We start from the raw sequence: 11,770 nt of genomic DNA on the forward strand, positions 1-11,770 counted from the left end.
CTCGTGTTTCAGACTGTCAGTATCTGAGTGTGTCTGGTCCTGGTAGCTTACGGTGTTATACACATGGTGGTGTTTCAGACCATCTATTGCCTACTTGTGAAAGCCACTTGGGAAGAGATAGATTGTGCCATGTGTTATAAGAACATCTGAAGAATAACCAAAGACAAATTACGACGGTTTTGGAACGCCTATAGTTAATGACACCATCAACAAGTGTTTGGCCTTGTAAAGTGTAAGGGAAGGGGTGGCAGTGAGGAGTTGTGTGGACCATTGTTGCTGGTGGTTCGTTGTGTGGTGCTTACTGATACACTATGTGGTAAGTAATAATTATTTTTACTTTTTATGAGTTGGATTGATGGTAGAAGCACCTCTGATAATTGGATAAACCAAATATAATGTGTTAAGAGAAAGCATCAAGGTTACTCCTTGTAGTGTTTTCTCTAATAATGTTAATAGTTGAGCTTTCGCTTTTGATAAGTAAAATAGTTAACATTCGAGGAGTGAGTGTGTCATATCCTGAGCGAAAGTGACAGGAAATACATACACGTGTGGGAGTCTCGTCCTGTGAAGAACAAGATTACAACAGTTTTCACAGAATCTTAAGTTGGATGTGAATATGAAAATAAAAATGTTAAGAAAATACATAACATGAGAATTATTTGTTAACGATTCATTTCTAGTTTTAAAATATGGTAACACTGAATAATAATGTGTTGATCCATATTTATTACCTTTTTTATTTTTACATTGGTTGGTAGGGGATATAGCGATCGGTAGGCTGTGTCTGGTAATTGTAAGTTGTATGTAACCTAAAGTTATCCGTTTCATGCTTTTGTGCATTTGGCCATTTGCTAAAATTGTTCCGATGCCAAAAGCTCGTTAAATTTATCCGTTCCATTTACAGAGGTTGAATTGTCGTAGTTTCCATATTAAAAAGACTATGCTTCATTTAGAGGTTACATAACTACTGTAATTTATTTGTAAGCTAAGTTATATATTCACAAAGTGCCACTGATTTTTGGTGATTTATCAGATCATCGCCCCCACCAGTTCGATTTCGTTCATTTTTCCAGAGATGCTCTTATCATTTTAGTAAGTATTTTAAAAGAGGCGACAAGTTTTTATTTTAATAAGTATATATTTTTCTACTATCATAAATCATCTGTAGTGGGCAGGGCATGGAGGATGGGGGAAATTGCGGGATATAACACGTTGAAAAACAATCATATAACACTAAAATGTCTCTACGTGCTTTGTTTTTTGAAGAAATTGATATCTATAGTAAACACTTCCAAAAAATATGCCGTTGTCTGTTTGTTTGCAACTGACCCGGAGCTTCAACAAAGGTTCTGTCATTGGTACTAGATATCAAAATGATTACTTTCTGTTTAACCCTTTCAACGGTTGCGGAGACCCTCGGCTAAGAAGTTAGGTAAGGTTTGGTAGGTTTCTTTGGTTGGTTAGCTCAGGATATAGTAAATGCCACCTCCTTTAAAATACTGTACTTCCTATAATGATAACATCTGTGAAAAGATTGAACGAAATCGAACAACTTCTGGTGGTAGCAGTGTTCTCATACGTTACCCGATTTTTTCAGTATTTACTAAACTACAGATCTTATTAGTGAAGTCAATAAAACCTGGTTACCAAGGATGTTGACGTCAAATAATACCAATTACGTTTTGGGTCCTGTAGAACGAAGAAGATATAAAGATAACTCGAAATTACTCGTAGTTACTGTACATTCTTGTAGAATATCTGACCTACTTTAATCATATACATGTTACTTTTAGTAGAAAAAAAAATAACACTGATTTACACATAAAACCCGTTGGTAATATTTAAGACAAATGTGACAATATAGTGGACTGGGTCACAATAACTAGTTATTTCTTTTATTGTACAGGTATACATGCCATACGTGTGTATACAGTACCCTGTGCTTTTGTATTCGAAGTAATGTGTGTACACGAGGTATATAATTTCTAAATGCTGTACGTGTTAGCTGCTTTCACACGGCTGTCTAATTTCTTAACTAGCCTCATGCTTTAACCAACGTAATATCCTAACCAATCACTTCAGGGATGTGGTTAAATTAGGATTGGTTAGGTTAGCCTTAGTGTGGTTAACCTTTAAGTGAAATAAGCTGTGGTGGAAATTCTTACTAAGTGATTTTTTGTACCTCACAGTAAGCTGTATATGACTTGGTTTATTTGATTCTTTCTACACCAATATCTATTTTGTTTCCAGGATTATTATTAATGTTTTTAATTTCACTTAACTTGTGAATAGAACGACTGTGTTCCACGGAATATTAAAACACAGAAGTTCACCAAAATATTAAATGTTCCTTTATCAATCTCCTAACGAAGACGTGTTCAGCTTAAGAGTTTGTCATTGTTAAAAATGTGAGTGAAAAACGCTGTCATCGACTAGATAATTATTTCCCGTTAAGTCTAAACTGATCTAGGCAAGCCTGAGCTTACATCACGTCGCATTTTTAAGCCTTCACATTCTTCTTTGTGGTTCTTGATATTTTGTTCTTTATACTTCCGTAATATATTGTGCCAACTGTCCACGATACAGGGTTTACCAGGATACTTTACCTTAGACATAATTGGTACGTGTCAACAAGAGACCGGTCGGTGATAATGCAGCATCTGATGTTGACTGCTGATATCGAGCTGGTTTACTGTACTTCAAATAAAACACGTACAGTATTCAGTTCTCAGAAGCAACTCAGATTTGAAGATTAATGCAAATGCACCGAGGTCCATTAAACACCTTCATTTTACATAATCTCTTCGCACACAAAAAAAAAAAAAAAAAAATATTCCGAATTTGTGAGGATTTACAGTCAAAATTCCACTTGCCAGAGTTTTGTAACCTCCCCTGCTTCGGGGGATGTGTCGTCTTTCTTTGATTATATTTATTTGCCCTGCATCAGACAAGAGCCCAATAGTAACCAACCTATATGTCTATATTATCGTTCAATCGTCCACGATTTATTACAACTGGTGTAGCTCAGCAATTTTTTTTAGTATAAAATGGTGAGACGTAGCTACTTGTCTTCTTAGAGTTAATTTGTACTGGCAACCTGTATTGTCCAGAACACATAAGATGTGGCAGCTTCCTCCTTATAGACATGATGAAAAACTGTAGTGATGCTGGCTGGATCATTAATTCGTCAGGTAGGATCTCTTGCCTTTAAGCCCTTCTGTCTGGGGGTCATCATCAGGGCCGCTGGGGAACCCCCTGGAAAAACTTGATTATTACTTCCAGCCTTTTTTTTCGGCAGATAATAAATAGTTCCGCCACCTTGAGTCTTTCTGTTTATTTTTAATTTTAGTAAAGCAAGTCGCCTATTGTTAGAAAACACAGTGAATGCGTGTAGCGTGGCAAGATCAGTTGGTAACCAGAGATCTACGTCTTCCTCCCTATCAAAAACCAGTTTTTATTGTAACAGTGCCACTTACTAGGCGGCGACCCCGGCACCCGGACGTCTGTTGAAGCTAGCAGTTTTTATTTCCTGCCCTCGAGTACCTGCACTATAACAACAATAATAAAAAGAATGGATTACAGGTGGTGCCACTCAGGGTGAAGGAAATCGGAAAACAAATTTTTGGCCTGGAGGTGTGCATGATCCATTTTTAGCCCGTGATCCCATAGGCGGCTTGGCGAGGCTGACCCTTCCCTGGTACCAGTGTACGAGAGCCTCACAGCCATACCATTAACTGCTCTTAACGTCACTCCCGCTATAATTTTGTTCTTGCGCTACCTTGATACATTGACCAGAATATGCAGCATGTTTCTCATCGGTATCAAAGGTGGGGATCATACGTAAGCTTGCTAGCGGTTATGCTTTTAAAACTCGTTGAAAAACTTACCGACTGTATATTCAAGAATTATTCATTTATGTTAGGGAAAATATAATAAAAAAAATGCCTCAGTAGTGTGTTGGAATTCGAAAAGGAGATGAGGTTTTCAGAGTTCTTTATGACTACCGCCTGGGAAGATGAAAGAGAAATCAATAGTGAGAAACGATATATGTATGTTGTGTTGTCAAAGCAAGAGAAACAAACCCTGCAATTGTGTGTAAATGAGGCAGAAAGTCAGATCATCAACCTGGGACTTGGCCACATTTTTGGGTGACCTGTGACCGGGTGGACTAACCCCGTAAAAACAAAAACAAATAAATAAATAAAATAAAATCTGCGGGCAGTGAAGGGTTTTGGGGTCAGTACAAGTTTTTGAATTTTCAGGGAACATGTCCCGTTAATCTGAGAGAAGTACTTCCTGTAGTCAGTTCTGCTTGATGATTCGGCAGTCGTGTTTTTTTTTTTTTATATATATACTTGTGTAACATTCGACAAATTGAGGAAGTGACTGGATTTATATCTTCCATCTTGTTCAGCATATTAGATGTTTTCTCTGAGATCTGCCATTCGTGTCTTGTTGGAATGGCAGTCAGATATTCAAGTTGTCTTTAGTTCTGGTATAGTATTGGTCCCCAGCTTTTCCCAGAGTCGGAATTGCTGGAGTTCCTCGCTAAATGGACATTAGAGGGTTACTTTTATAGACACCTGCCCTCCGTAGTCGATATTCTATAGTATTTGTGTCAATTTGGAGTCTTTTAGGTAGACCCAAAATCACAAAGTCAAGGAAACATTCGGGTAGTAGTCCATCAGGGAACCGATTTTAAACCAAGTGGGATCACATCAAGGGATCATTTGGCTGTTGTTTAGATATATATATACAGCGAAACATACGTAGCTACATAATAAAATACTGTACTACATGCAAACGAGTACTAGTGTCTGTATGTAACCTAGTAGCAGAACTAGTGAATTTTGTAGATGTTGTTAGTGGTTGTACAAGTATTTGATGGTTGTGGAGGTGAAGTTGTTGTTATATCTCAGACTCACCCAGGTTCTTGAGCTACGCACCAGGCACCATGTTTCAGCTAATTAGATATTAAAAAAATTTGCCAAGTCATAATCACGCGTATATTGTCGTAAAATGCAACAATATACAGTATATACAAGTAGTTCGCTATCCCAATTAATGTATGACTCTTCATAATTTTAATAGCCAGTAAGTGCTCCTGTGTTTGTGTTATTATGTATAATTATGCGAGGTATGTCTGGTTTAAGTGTTGGTAGAGGCAAGCAGATAGGTAAAAAGTAAAACACCGTGGCTATAATACTACAGCTTTATTAATGATCTGGACGATATTTAAGAACTACAAAAGATGATAGGCCGACTTCAAAGTTTCAATCAAAAAAGAAAATAAATTTATTAAGAATTCAAGATATTAACTAGAAAACACCATTTACATGTGTATATCTAAAAATTTCGATCTCAGCATATGAATTTTGCTTTAAGCTCATAATCTGATGTGGATCTAAATGATGATCCTACAATTCCTTTTAAAGTAAAGTTATATATTTGCGTACATTAAAGAAAATGAATATCTTATTATGAAAATGGATAAACCTTACATGGAGCCGCTATTAAATTCAAATTTGCCTTAATCTCACGAAAAACAGGTTGTAGCTAATTGTTGTGTAGCTGAGAGCCTCTGTGCAGTTTTCAACGAAACAAAATTTCATTATAATTCAAAAATTTCAAATGGTAAAGAAGTATCACGTCCCAACATAGTGCCATAATTGTGCCTGCTACACAAATTCATAATAATGCTTATAAAATGGAAATAAATTCTTTTAATTTAAGAAAATTAGTGGATCAGTGGAATCACTGCAATGAATATGCCTGAGTTCATATTACTTGTTCTAGAACAGAATGAAGCTTCTTCAGTCGGAGTCGGAGTCGGAGTCTGGATACTTTACCGACTCCGACCCAAGCCGAAATTCTCCTCCGACCTCGACTCCGACTCCTAGACTACAATTTTCGTCATTTCGGCCAAAATGGATTTTGTTCAAAATTACCAGTATAAAATCCTAAATGCCACAATCATTACAACCCAAAAATTTGATATCTTGATTATACTTGTTCAAATGGCTTTTAGAAATGTTCAAAAATCATTTTAATATTTTAATTACTTTTGCACACCATCGCCAATTTCGAATGGGTTTTCGAGGCCATTTCCTTGTGTCACAATATTCCGATGTACTTAAATAGTTAGCACATTAAATTTTAGTTCAGAGAGAAAAACGTATTTTTGCACAAAACTTTTTAAGGCTATAGATTATTAATTATTTCTACCAAAAAATGGATTTTGTTCAAAATTTCAGTATAGGCATCATGAATGTATGCTTAAGACCTGTTAACCAAAATTGATATCTTGATTATAACTTGTTCAAATGGCTTTTAGAAAATGTCAAATGATTTTTAGAATATTTAATTACTTTTGCAATGCTAATTACCCGCCACTTATGTGTTTTCGAGGTCATTTCTTGGTGCTCCAGTATTATTCCTGATGTACTTAAATAATAAGGCAACATTAAATTTTAGTCAGAGAAACTATTTTTAAGCAAAACCAAATACATAAGACTACAAATTACCGCCTGGCCAAAAAATGGATTTGTTCAAAATTTCAGTATAGTACCCTGAATGTGCTGCTTAAGGATCTAAAATTGATATCTTGATTATAAATTGTTCAAATGGCTTAGAAATGTTCAAATGATTTTAGAATATTTTAATTACTTTTATGCCAATTACTCGCCACTTATGGGTTCTTCTTGAGAAGTCATTTCTTGTTTCTAGTATTACTGGATGTAACTTAAATAGCGAAAATACTAAACCCAGTTCAGAGAGAAAACTATTTTGGAACAAAAAATCCTTTAAGGCTATAGACTTACAACGCCACTTCGCCAAAAAATGGATTTTGTTCAAAATTTCAGCATAGGTACTCCTGAATGTGCTGCTTATTAAATCTGCTAACAAAAATTTGATATCTTACTAAACTTGTTCAAATGGCTTTTAGAAAATGTCCAAATGATTTTAGAATATTTTAATTACTTTAGTAAATGCTAATTACTCGCCACTTATGGTTTTCGAGGTCATTTCTTGGTGCTTGTGCATTATCTCTGATGTACTTAAACAGTTAGGCAACACATTAAATTTAGCTCAGAGAAAAAATTATTGGCCAAAATCCTTAAGGCTATAGACCTACAATTTTCGTCATTTCGGCCAAAATGGATTTTGTTCAAAATTTCAGCATAGGTACTCCTGAATGTGCTGTTTAAGGAACTTGTTAACCCAAACTTGATATCTGATTATAACTGTTCAAATGGCTTTAGAAAATGTTCAAAATGATTTTAGAATATTTTAATTACTTTTGCAATGCTAATTATCGCCACTTATGGGTTTTTGAGGCTACTTTTAAAAGTCAGTATTATTCTGATGTAATCAAATAGTTAGGCAATATTAAATTTTAGTCCAGAGAAAAAATTTCAACAAAAAATCCTTTACGCTATAGACTAATCATTTCTGGCCAAAAAATGGATTTTGTCAAAAATTTCAGTATAGGTACTCCTGAAATCAAAAGCTTAAGGATCAATAACCAAATTATCTTTACCAAAAACTTGTTCAAATGGCTTTTAGAAAATGTCTCAAACACTTTAGAATATTTTAATTACTTTTGCAATGCTAACTACTCGCCACAGTTTTTCGAGGTCATTTTGGTGCCAAAAATACACTATGTACAAAATAAATAGTTAGGCACATTAAATTTAGTTCAGAGAGAAAAACGATGCCAAAAAATCCTTTAAGGCTATAGACTTAACAATTATCATCATTTCGGCCAAAAATGGATTTTGTTCAAAATTTCAGGCAATCCCTGAATGCCGTCAAGGACCTGTTAACCAAAACTCGATATCTTGATTATAACTTGTTCAAATGGCTTTTAGAAAATGTTCAAATGATTTTTAGAATATTTTAATTACTTTTTGTAATGCTAATTACTTCCGCCACTTATGGGTTTTCGAGCCATTCTTTTGGTGCTTGTGTATTATTCTGGATGTACTTAAATAGTTAGGCACATTAAATTCAGTCTCAGAGAGAAAAGCATTTTTGGCCAAAAATCCTTAAGGCTATAGATCACAATTTTCGTCATTTCCGCCAAAAAATGGATTTTGTCTCAAAATTTCAGCATAGGTAACTCCTGAATGTTGACGATCTGTTAACCAAAATTCTGATATCTTGATTATAACTTGTTCAAAACGCTTTTTGAAAAAGTTCAAATGACTTTTAGAATATTTTAATTACTTTCTGGTAATGCTAATTACTCGCCACTTGGTGGGTTTTTGAGGTCATTTTTGGTGCTTAATTATCTGATGTACTTAAATATAGTATTAAATTTTAGTTCAGAGAGAACGTATTTTGGCCAAAAAACTTTAAGGCCATAGACTTACAATTTTCGCCATTTCGGCCAAAAATGGACTGTCCAAAATTTCAGTATAGGTACTCCTGAATGTTATGATCTGTTACCAAAATTTATATCTGATTATAACTTGTTCAAATGGCTTTTAGAAAATGTTCAAATGATTTTTAGAATATTTTAATTACTTTTAATGCTAATTACTTCCTGCCACTTATGGGTTTTGAGGCCATTTGGTGCTTGTGTATTATTCTGATGTAACATTAAATTTTAGTTCAGAGAGAAAAATATTTTTGGCCAAAAACTTTTTAAGGCTATAGACTTCACAATCTTTTCGTCAATTGCCAAAAATGGATTTTGTTCAAAATTTCTCAAAAAGGTACCCTGAATGTGCTGCTTAAGGATCTGTTAACCAAAATTTGATATCTTGATTATAACTTGTTCAAATGGCTTTTAGAAAAATGTCTCAACGATTTTTAGAATATTTTAATTACTTTTGCAATGCTAATTATACTTCATATTGGCTTTTAGCTTTAGTATTATTCCTGGATGTACTTAAATAGTTAGGACACATTAAATTTTAGTTCAGAGAGAAAGTATTTTTCACAAAAACCAGGTTTAGACTTACACTTTGTCATTTCTGGCCAAAAATGGATTTTATTCAAAATTCCAGTATAGGTACTCCTGAATGTGCTGCCTTTAGGATCTGTTAAATTTGATATCTTGATTAAACTGTTCAAATGGTTAAAAATGTCGATTTTAAATTAATTATTTCAAGAACTTATACTGCCACTTATGGGTTTTCGAGGTCATTTCTGGTGCTTGTGTATTATTCTGATGTACTTAAATAGTTAGGCACATTAAATTTAGTCAGAGAGGTTATTTTGGCCAAAATCCTTAAGGCTATAGACTTCACAATTATTATTCTACTAAAAAAATGGATTTGTTCAAATTTCAGTATAAAATTCCTGAAATGCTATGATGATCTGTTAACCAAATTTATATCTTGATTATAACTTGTTCAAATTTTTAGAAAATGTCCAAATGATTTTTAGAATATTTAATTATTTTGCAATGCTAATTACTCGCCAATTTCCGAGGCCATTTGTGCTTGTGTATTATTCTGAAATAAATAGCAAATTAGGCACATTAAATTTTAGCGAGAAAAGTATTTTTTGGCCAAAACTTTAGATCACAATTTTCGTCATTTCAAAAAAAATGATTTTGTCTCAAAATTTCAGCATAGGTAATCCTGAATGTGGCTTAAGCGATCTGTTAAACCAAAAAATTTGATATCTTGATTATAACTTGTTCAAATATTTTTAAAAATGTTCAAATGATTTTAGAATATTTTAATTACTTTATAATGCTAATTACTCGCCACTTACGGGTTTTTGTCATTTTCTGGTGTTATTCTGATGTCTTAAATGATAGGCAACATTAAATTTTGTTCAGAGAGAAAAGTATTTTTTGACAAAAATCCTTTAATCTATAGACTTCAATTTTCATAATTTCGGCCAAAAAATGGATTTTGTCTGGTACCAGCATAGGCAATTCTGAATGTGCTGCTTACGATCTGTTAAAATTTGATATCTTGATTATAACTTGTTCAAATGGCTTTAGAAAATGTTCAAATGATTTTTAGAATATTTTATTTTTTTGCAATGCTAATTATCGCCACTTATGGGTTTTCGAGGTCATTTCTGTGCCAGAGTATTATATTGGATGTACTTAAATAGTTAGCACATTAAATTTTAGTTCAGAGAGAAACGTTTTTGGCCAAAAATCCTTTAAGGTTATAGACTTACAATTTTGTCATTTTCGGCCAAAAATGGATTTTGTTCAAAATTTCAGCATAGGCACTCCTGAATATGCTGCTTAAGGATCTGTTAACCAAAATTTGATATCTGATTATAACTTGTTCAAATGGCTTAGAAAATGTTCAAATGACGAATATTTATAATTACTTTTGCAATGCCAATTACTCGCCACTTATGGCTTCGAGCAATTCTGTGCTTGTGTATTATTCTGGATGTACTTAAATAGTTAGGCACATTAAATTTAGTTCAGAGAGAAAACGATGCAAAAATAACCTTCAGACTTACACACTATTTCGGCCAAAAAATGGATTTTTGTCTGAATTCAGTATAGGTACTCCTGAATGCCAAGTTACGATCTGTTAACCAAAATTTGATATCTTGATTATAACTTGTTCAAATGGCTTTAGAAAAATGTTCAAAATGATTTTTTAGAATATTTAATTACTTTTGCAATGCTAATTACTCGCCACTACGGTTTTCGAGGTCATTTCTGGTGTCAGTATTATTCTGATGTACTTAAATAGTTAGGCACATTAAATTTTAGTTCAGAGAGAAAAACGTATTTTTAACAAAAAATCCTTATTAGTAGACTATAAATTTGTCATCATTTTCGCTAAAAAATGGATTTTGTCTGCAAATTTCAGTATAGGTACTCCTGAATGTGCTGCTTGGCTTGATCTGAATCAAAATTTGATACTTGATTATAACTTGTTCAAATGGCAGAAAATGTTCAAATGATTCTTTACAATATTAAATTACTATGAAATGCTACCGCCACTTGTGGGTTTTTCGAGGTCATTTCTGCGCTAGGATTATTCTGGATAAACCAAATAGTTAGCACATTAAATTTAGTTCAGAGAGAAAACGTATTTTCGGCCAAAAATCCTTTGCTATTATAGACTTACAATTTATTTCGGCCAAAATGATTTTATTCAAAATTATATAGGAACTCCTAATGTGATGCCATGATCTGTTAACCAAAATTCTGATATCTTGATAATAACTTGTTCAAATGGTTTTAGAAAATGTTCAAATGATTTTAGAATATTTTAATTACTTTTTGCAATGCTAATTACCGCCAACTTATGTTTTTGAGGTCATTTCTTGGTGCTTTGTGTATTATTCTGATGTACTTAAAAATAAAGTATTACAAATTTAGTTCAGAGAAAAAGATGGCCAAAACATCCTTAAGGACTATAGACTTACAATTTCGTCATTTCGGCCAAAAAATGGATTTTTGTTCAAAATTTCAGTATAGTACCCTGAATAAAGCGCTTACGATCTGTTAACCAAAATTTGATATCTGATTATAACTTGTTCAAATATAAAATGTTCAAATGATATTTAGAATATTTTAATTACTTTTGCAATGCTACTACCACACTTATGGGTTTTTCAAATATTTTTGGTGCTTGTGTATTATTCTGATGTACTTAAATAGTTAGGCACATTAAATTTAGTTCAGAGAGAAAAGATTTTAAAAACTTTAGGTTTTAGACTTACAATTTTGTCATTTCGCCAAAAATGGATTTGTTCAAAATTTCAGTATAGGTACTCTGAATTGCTGAAGGATCTGATAACCAAAATTTGATATCTTGATTATAATAAT

The 11,770-nt window shown here is 33.3% G+C and overlaps 1 protein-coding gene across 1 annotated transcript in view; it reads left to right on the forward strand.

The window, feature by feature from the left end:
• The window catches only part of LOC121859495 (protein toll-like), a 41,046-nt gene continuing 29,276 nt past the window's right edge, over positions 1-11,770 (forward strand). Inside the window, exon 1 of the mRNA XM_042356336.1 lies at positions 1-316. The gene's annotated coding sequence lies outside the window, so the exon portion shown is untranslated. The remainder of the gene's footprint in view (positions 317-11,770) is intronic.

The sequence above is a fragment of the Homarus americanus genome, unplaced genomic scaffold (genome assembly GCF_018991925.1).
Source record: "Homarus americanus isolate GMGI-L3 unplaced genomic scaffold, GMGI_Hamer_2.0 scaffold7626, whole genome shotgun sequence".
NCBI lineage: Eukaryota > Metazoa > Arthropoda > Malacostraca > Decapoda > Nephropidae > Homarus > Homarus americanus.